Genomic DNA, 9,894 nt, shown 5'->3' with positions numbered 1-9,894 from the left:
GTCCTCGAGCTAGGACTTAGTCGTGGAGCCATCGCAACTAGGAAGCTTAAAGGGGTTAAACGGGACAAGGAACACGGGGGTTATACTGGTTCGGCCCCTTACGGTGAAGGTAAAAGCCTACGTCCAGTTGAGGTGGTATTGATTATGGTTTCGATGGCCAGGGAGCTTAATTGCTATGCCTGGTTCTCGTCGAGATCTTTCTTGTCCCTAAACCGCCGCCGGGTCGTCTCTTTATATAGAGAGGTCGACGCCCAGCGGCTCTCAGAGTCCCGGCCGGCTCATAAGGGTGTCCGGCTCGGACTCTCAACTATTCTTGCCTTACACTACAAGTCTCGCCATACGGCAGTTTATCACTACGGGCCTTAAGCCTCCTCCGGGTCTTAAGCCCATTATCTAACCCGCCGTCTTCAAGCTCGGTACTGGGCTTCGCGTGATGACCATTATGAGTAACCCGGCCCCTCCTGGCGGGTGACTCTAAGGGTTATATCCTCAACACTTCCCCGACTCCGCCGAGAAGAGACCATCACGGCTACACACATAGTTGATGTATTTTAATTAAGTCAAGTGACTAGTTCTCTACAACCGGACATTAACAAATTCCCATCTGTCTCATAACCGCGGGCACGGCTTTCGAAAGATAATACCCTGCAGGGGTGTCCCAACTTAGCCCATTATAAGCTCTCACGGTCAACGAAGGATAAACCTTCTCCCGGAAAGACCCGATCAGTCTCGGAATCCCGGTTTACAAGACATTTCGACAATGGTAAAACAAGACCAGCAAAACCGCCCGATGTGCCGACAAATCCTGATAGGAGCTGCACATATCTCGTTCTCAGGGCAATACCGGATGAGACTAGCTACGAGTAAAACCAGTCCTCAAGTTTCCCCAAGGTGGCCCCGCAGGCAGCTCGGTTCGAACCAACACTCGAAGGAGCACTGGCCCGTGGGGGTCTAAAATAAAGATGACCCTCGGGCTCGCGAAAACCCAAGGGAAGTGTAGATGGTAGGTGGTCAAATGGTAAAACCAAGGTTGGGCCTTGCTGGAGGAGTTTTATTCAAGGCGAACTGTCAAGGGGGTCCCATAAATCACCCAACCGCGTAAGGAACGCAAATTCAAAGAACATAATACCGGTATGACGGAAACTAGGGCGGCAAGAGTGGAACAAAACACCAGGCATAAAGCCGAGCCTTCCACCCTTTACCATAATATATAGATGCATTAATATAATAAGAGATATTGTGATATCCCAAATATCCATGTTCCAACATGGAACCAACTTCATCTTCACCTGCAACTAGCAACGCTATAAGAAGGGCTGAGCAAAAGCGGTAACTTAGCCAAACAACGGTTTGCTAGGAAAGGATGGTTAGAGGATTGACATGGCAATATGGGAGGCATGATATAGCAAGTGGTAGGTAGCGAAGCATGGCGATAGAACAAACAACTAGCAAAGCAAAGATAGAAGTGATTTCGAGGGTATGGTCATCTTGCCTGCAAGGTTCTCAGAGTTGTCGAAAGCTTGATCCTCGTAAGCGTACTCAACAGGTTCCTCGTTCACGAACTCATCTCCCGGCTCTACCCAAAACAAGAACACAAGCAACGGAACCACAATCAATCACGGGAAATGCACAAGCAACATGATGCAATACATGAATGATATGCGAGATGTGATATGCGATGCATATGGGTGCTCCGGAAGGAAAATGATTAACAAGGTAGTAACATGGCAAACCAAGCATTCCACTGGAAAGATGAGATGATTTCGGTCGAAATAGATATAAAGATCACCGGAAACGGATGCACGGTTTGCAAATGGCAAGCAAAACAAGAATGACATAAATCTGCGATTAACAGCATGATAGCACATAGAATACATCAAGTAACTATGCTACAGCACTCCAACATAGCAACAAAACATATGGCAGTAATCTACAGGTGATGCTTGACAAACGATGAACACTGAGCTACGGCTAGATCACAACATAAAAGGCTCAAACAAGCATGGCAAAAGTGCAAAAGATATCAGGTTCACAGACTTGGAGAAATTACTGGACATGGCAGAAACAGCATCAGGTAACAATGTTCATAGCACGAAAACAACATGCTAGAAGAAGTTAACATATCAAAACAAGGCATGGCATGAAACTACTAAATGCAAAGAACAAAAGTCCCTTACTGACCATGAGCCAAAAAGGACCAGAAGATATGATGGCAACCATGTAAACATAGCAAGTTTCGTTAACAGGTTTCAGACTTGGCAGAAAATAGAGCATGGCAGAAACAGTAATATGAAGGCATCTTGGTGAGCTTGATGCACTCACCACAAAGCAATGCATGACAAAACAAGCATACCTACAGCAATATGGCATGTTTATTAAGCTATCCATAGCAAGAGAAAATACATAGAATTTATAAAACAACTACAACAAGCTTGGCAAAATTGAATATCATGCTAAGAATCTGCCAGGAATATTTTATAGCAAACGTAGAGCAAGATTGAGTCAATATAGGGCACCCCATAATTGCAAACCAGGGCATGAATGGATCAACTACAACAATATCTACAAAATATCCTTACTGAACATCTCCAAAAGGAGCATGGATCTCTCTGTAGCCACATGGATACATAGCAACAAAATAACAGCAGTCACAGACTTAGTAAAATCACTAAGTCCCTGAAATCAGAAACATTACGGAGCCTAGTTTGCATGCTTGTGCTAGTCACCACAGAGATCACAAAAATACATGGCATACACCTATGTAAAGATGGCATGGCATAAAACAAAACACATGTAGAGCTCATGCCCATAAGATGCACAGATTAAATGCAACAAAAATAACAAATCCTCAAGTTCTGATAAGTAACAGCAGATAACAGCAACTAGCACTCTTGCACGAGAGATTTGGGCATCAATATGGACTCAAATGAACATGGAACAATGGAACAAAATGAAGAGCATCTTGAGACGAACATTTCGATATATTACACGCACGAAACGGAACTATATGCAGAGAGTTATGATGCAATGAACATGAGAATGTACTGTAAAATGCATGGGACTTGGAGAAATTTCGGGGCAAGGAGAGGAAAGTCAACCTCGTGCTTGGATCGAGATCTGGCCCGAGATGGAAGGGCGCGGCGGCCGGAGATCGCCGGAGGAGAGGCTGGCGTGACGGAGGAGAGGAAGGAGGCGGCAGCGGAGGACGACGGCGGCGGGGTCGGCGACCGCGGGCGGAGGAGGCGCGGCGGCGGCCTCGGGTGGCGGGGCGTGGCGGCGCTGGCGACGATGGCGGCCGAGGCCGGGCGGCGACCGGCGTCGGGCGTGGAGGAGGCAGACGGCGGCGACGCGGGAGTCGCCGGGCTCGGCGCGGGCTCGGCGGCGCGTGAGGAGCGGGCCGGGAGGGCCCCGCACAGGCTCTCCGGGCCGGCGGCGCGGTGAGGGCGGTGGTGACACGTGGCAGCCTGCGGTTGGCTGCGGGCGGCGGCGCGATTCGTCCGGCGCGCGGAGGAAGAGGCTAGGGTTTCGGGGATCCGGAAATTTCGGGGAGTCTCACATATTTATAGCTAGAGGGAGCTAGGAGACTCCAAATGGAGTGCGGTTTTCGCCCACACGATCGTGATCGAACGACCTAGAGCATGGAAGTGACTTAGAGGGGTTTTGGACTGTTTAGAGGGGTTTTTTTGCTGCAACACATAAAAGGACTTTGCGGTTACCCGGTTAACCGTTGGAGCACCAAACGACCTCCAAATGGAACGAAACTTGACCGATGGTCTACCGGTGGTATACCAAGGCCACTTGACAAGACTCGGTCCATTCCGAGAATGTTCAATACCCACTCACGAAAAGAAAACAAGAGGGGTGCGCCGGAGGAGATGGGAGTGCCGGATTGCAAAACGGACAACGGGGAAATGCTCAGATGCAAAAGGCGAACACGTATGCAAATGCAATGCACATGATGACATGATATGAGATGCATGACATGAACAAAATGCAAAACGAAAAACGAAAAAAAACCCGACCACGAAGGAATATCATAACACATCGCCGGAAATGGCATGAGTTGGAGTTACAAATATGGAAAGTTACATCCGGGGTGTTACAGCCATCCCTCTACTCCCCCACATCTCATTTTATTCTCCGGTGGCGCTAGCTCCATCGGCCCACCCTGCACCCGAACAAGTCAACCCTCATACTCCCCTCCGCCCGTGTCTTCCCCAGATCCGGTTGGTTCCGGTCCGAGGACTCGACGTCGTGCTCGCCTTGGTGCTCTCGTTGTTGCGCCGTCGTCTGCCGTTCTCAACATGATCAATTATACGTCTCCAACGTATCTATAATTTTTTTTTGTTCCATGCTATATTATATTCTGTTTTGGATGTTTAATGGGCTTTATTATACACTTTTATATTATTTTGGGCCTAACCTATTAACCAGAGGCCCAGCCCAGAATTGCTGTTTTTTTTCCTATTTCAGAGTTTCGCAGAAAAAGAATATCAAACGGAGTCCAAACGGAATGAAACCTTCAGGAACGTGATTTTTGGAACAAACATGATCCAGAGGATTGGGACCCTACGTCAAGAAAGCAATCAGGAGGGCATGAGGTAGGGGGCGCGCCTACCCCCTGAGCGCGCCCTCCACCCTCGTGGGGCCCATGTTGCTCCACCGACATACTTCTTCCTCCTATATATACCTACGTACCCCCAAACTACCAGATACGGAGCCAAAAACCTAATTCCACCGCCGCAACCTTCTGTACTCGTGAGATCCCATCTTGGGGCCTTTTCCGGAGCTCCGCCGGAGGGGGCATCGATCATGGAGGGCTTCTACATCAACACCATAGCCTCTCCGATGATGTGTGAGTAGTTTACCTCAGACCTTCGGGTCCATAGTTATTAGCTAGATGGCTTCTTCTCTCTTTTTGGATCTCAATACAATGTTCTCTCCCTCTCTTGTGGAGATCTATTTGATGTAATCTTCTTTTTGCGGTGTGTTTGTTGAGACCGATGAATTGTGGATTTATGATCAAGTTTATCTATGAACAATATTTGAATCTTCTCTGCATTCTTTTATGTATCATTGGTTATCTTTGCAAGTCTCTTCGAATTATCAGTTTGATTTGGCCTACTAGATTGATCTTTCTTGCAATGGGAGAAGTGCTTAGCTTTGGGTTCAATCTTGAGGTGTCCTTTCCTAGTGACAGCAGGGGCAGCAAGGCACGTATTGTATTGTTGCCACAGAGGATAACAAGATGGGGTTTATATCATATTGCATGAGTTTATCCCTCTATATCATGTCCTCTTACTTAAAGCGTTACTCTGTTCTTTTGAACTTAATACTCTAGATGCATGTTGGATAGCGGTCGATGTGTGGAGTAATAGTAGTAGATGCAGGAAGGAGTCGGTCTACTTGTCGCGGACGTGATGCCTATATACATGATCATACCTAGATATTCTCATAACTATGCTCAATTCTGTCAATTGCTCAACAGTAATTTGTTCACCCACCGTAATACTTATGCTCTCGAGAGAAGCCACTAGTGAAACCTATGGCCCCCGGGTCTATTTTCCATCATATTAATCTTCCAACACTTAGCTATTTTTATTGCCTTTTATTTAACTTTGCATCTTTATCATAAAAATACCAAAAATATTATCTTATCATATCTATTAGATCTCACTTTCATAACTGACCGTGAAGGGATTGACAACCCCTTTATTGCGTTGGTTGCGCGGATTTTATTTGTTTGTGTAGGTGCCAGGGACTCGTGCGTGGCCTCCTACTGGATTGATACCTTGGTTCTCAAAAACTGAGGGAAATACTTACGCTGCTTTACTACATCACACTTTCCTCTTCAAGGGAAAACCAACGCAGTGCTCAAGAGGTAGCAAGAAGGATTTCTGGCGCCATTGCGGGGGAGTCTACGCAAAAGTCAACATACCAAGTACCCATCACAAACCCTTATCTCCCGCATTACATTATTTGCCATTTGCCTCTCGTTTTCCTCTCCCCCACTTCACCCTTGCCGTTTTATTCGCCCTTCTTCCGTTCGTCCTTTTGTTTGCTCGTGTTGCCATTTGCCTTCTATATGCTTGCATCTTCGCTTGCTGAAAATCTATTGATATGGATCCACTTAAAGTGTTCTACTTGGATCATCTTCGACCCTTATGCGCTCGTGCTAAAACCCCAACTAGCCTAGTTGATGGGAAATCTTTAGATGAGCATGCTCATTTTGTGCGTCACCGTTTGTCTGAAAAAGGGAAACTCTTATGGAATCAAATAAACAGATTGCCATGTTATGCTTGGAATCTTTGTGAAATTTGTGATTTTACTTGTTGCTCTAAGAACCCTAAAAAACACCTTCCCTACCTATGTGAGTTTAATGACAATGAAATCTTATCTTCTTATGCTAAGGGTGTTTATAGTTACTATGATATCGAACAAATTGAAGAATTAGTTGCTTTTAAGGGTGCTTATGAAGTTGCTTCTTTGATTTAAAAGTATGATATTACTCTCTATGAATCTGAAAATTTTGACATACTTAAATATTGCTATGAAAACTATGCTCATAATGTCTATGTCAAAGAATTTATTGAGAGAATGACCGTTGCTTTGGAAGAAAATAATGATACGCATGAATCTATAGATAATTATGATTACGATGATTTGATTGAAATATCCCTTGATGAAGATGATGCTTGCTATTATTGTGGCCATGATGCCAATATTTATGAAGATGAATTTGCTATAGTTCATTATGTCAAACATGAGATCGTTGCTATTGCACCCATACTTGATAGTTCCTTTGATGAAAAGCATGATTGCAATGATTTTACTATAAATTCTCTTGATGTCAATTGTGATAATAATATGAAAAACCCTAAGCTTGGGGGTGCTAGTTTTGCTATGTCTACTACTTGTTGCAATGATCATGATTGGGGTGATTCTTCTTTTGATCTTGAAAATTTATTTAAGCCCCATGATAAATATGAGATTGGTAATAATGTTTGCAATAGTATTGAAAGTGGGTTTGGAAGAGTGTCGACTTTAGATCCCACATATTTGGATTTTGATCAATCTTATGAAGTTTTTGATAAAAGTGGGTTTGGAGAGGTCATGACTTTAGTTAATGATAATCCCACTATTTTGGAAGAGTGTCAACTTTGCATACATGTGGATCGTGTTAAGCATATGTTTTGTGATATCTATATTGTTGAATTTGCTTATGATTCTACATGTAATTATTATGATAGAGGAAAATATGGTTGTAGAAATTTTCATGTTACTAAATTACCTCTCGTTATGTTGAGATTGCTATTGTTTCTTTCCGCTTCCTTGCATATGCTATTTTTTTCTTGCCTTGATAATTTTTTGCCTATAAGATGCCTATGCATAGGAAGTATGTTAGACTTAGATGTGTTTTTCACGTGTTTTATGATGCTCTCTTTGTGCTTCAATTCTTGTCTTTCATGTGAGCATCATTAAAATTATCTATGCCTAGCTATGGGCGTTAAACGATAGCGCTTGTTGGGAGGCAACCCAATTTTATTTTTAGTTTTTTGCTTTTTGCTTCTGTTTAGGAATAAATATTTGATCTAGCCTCTGGTTAGATTGTTTTTATGTTTTAATTAGTGTTTGTGCCAAGTTTAACCTATAGGATCTTCTTGGATGATAGTTATTTGATCTTGCTGAAAATTCCAGAAACTTTCTGTTCACGAAAACAATTGTTAAAAATCACCAGAACGTGATAAATATTGATTCCAATTTCTGCTGATCAATAAACAAATTTATAGGTCGTCCTATTTTGGTAGATATTTTGGAGTTCCAGAAGTTTGCGTTAGTTACAGATTACTACAGACTGTTCTGTTTTTGACAGATTCTGTTTTTCGTGTGTTGTTTGCTTATTTTGATGAATCTATGGCTAGTAAAATAGTTTATAAACCATAGAGAAGTTGGAATACAGTAGGTTTAACACCAATATAAATAAAGAATGAGTTCATTACAGTACCTTGAAGTGGTGTTTTGTTTTCTTTCGCTAACGGAGCTCACGAGATTTTCTGCTGAGTTTTGTGTTGTGAAGTTTTCAAGTTTTGGGTGAAAGATTTGATGGATTATGGAACAAGGAGTGGCAAGAGCCTAAGCTTGGGGATGCCCATGGCACCCCAAGATAATCTAAGGACACCAAAAAGCCAAAGCTTGGGGATGCCCCGGAAGGCATCCCCTCTTTCGTCTACTTCCATCGGTAACTTTACTTGGAGCTATATTTTTATTCACCACATGATATGTGTTTTGCTTGGAGCGTCTTGTATTATTTGAGTCTTTGTTTTTTAGTTTACCACAATCATCCTTGCTGTACACACCTTTTGAGAGAGTCACACATAAATTGGAACTTATTAGAATACTCTATGTGCTTCACTTATATTTTTTGAGCTATATAGTTTTGCTCTAGTGCTTCACTTATATCTTTTAGAGCACGGCGGTGGATTTGTTTTATAGAAACTATTGATCTCTCATGCTTCACTTATATTATTTTGAGAGTCTTAAAATAGCATGGCAATTTGCTTTAATTATAATATCATGAGAAATTTGATGCTTGATAATTGTTTTGAGATATAAAGGTGGTAATATCATAGTTGTGCTAGTTGAGTAATTGTGGAATTGAAAAATACTTGTGTTGGAGTTTGTGATTCCCGTAGCATGCACGTATGGTGAACCGTTATGTAACGAAGTCGGAGCATGAGGTATTTATTGATTGTCATCCTTTGTGTGGCGGTCGGGATCGCGCGATGGTTAACTCCTACCAACCCTTCCCCTAGGAGCATGCGTAGTAGTACTTTGCTTCGAGGGCTAATAAATTTTTGCAATAAGTATATGAGTTCTTTATGACTAATGTGAGTCCATGGATTATACGCACACTTACCTTTCCGCAATTTTCTAGCCTCTTCGGTACCGTGCATTGCCCTTTCTCACCTTGAGAGTTGGTGCAAACTTCGCCGGTGCATCCAAACCCCGTGATATGATACGCTCTATCACACATAAACCTCCTTATATCTTCCTCAAAACAGCCACCATACCTACCTATTATGGCATTTCCATAGCCATTCCGAGATATATTGCCATGCAACTTTCCATCGTTTCGTTTATCATGACACGCTCCATCATTGTCATATTGCTTTGCATGATCATGTAGTTGACATTGTATTTGTGGCAAAGCCACCATTCATAATTCTTTCATACATGTCGCTCTTGATTCATTGCATATCCCGGTACACCGCCGGAGGCATCCACATAGAGTCATATTTTGTTCTAAGTATTGAGTTGTAATTCATGAGTTGTAAGTAAATAAAAGTGTGATGATCATCATTATTAGAGCATTGTCCCAAGTGAGGAAAGGATGATGGAGACTATGATTCCCCCACAAGTCGGGATGAGACTCCGGACTAAATAAAAAAAAGAGGCCATAAAAAAGAGAAAAGGCCCAAATAAAAAAATGAGAGAAAAAGAGAGAAGGGACAATGTTACTATCCTTTTACCACACTTGTGCTTCAAAGTAGCACCGTGATCTTCATGATAGAGAGTCTCTCATTTTGTCGCTTTCATATACTAGTGGGAAATTTCATTATAGAACTTGGCTTGTATATTCCAATGATGGGCTTCCTCAAATGCCCGAGGTCTTCGTGAGCAAGCAAGTTGGATGCACACCCACTTAGTTTCTTTTGTTTGAAATTTCATACACTTATAGCTCTAAGTGCATCCGTTGCATGGCAATCCCTACTCCTTGCATTGACATCAATTGATGGGCATCTCCATAGCCCGTTGATTAGCCTCGTTGATGTGAGACTTTCTCCTTTTTTGTCTTCCCACATAACCCCTATCATTATACCTTATTCCACCATA

This window comes from Triticum aestivum, chromosome 6D (genome assembly GCF_018294505.1).
Source record: "Triticum aestivum cultivar Chinese Spring chromosome 6D, IWGSC CS RefSeq v2.1, whole genome shotgun sequence".
Taxonomy (NCBI): domain Eukaryota; kingdom Viridiplantae; phylum Streptophyta; class Magnoliopsida; order Poales; family Poaceae; genus Triticum; species Triticum aestivum.
The sequence above is the reverse complement of the archived record's forward strand: the minus strand, read 5'-3'. Positions refer to the sequence as shown.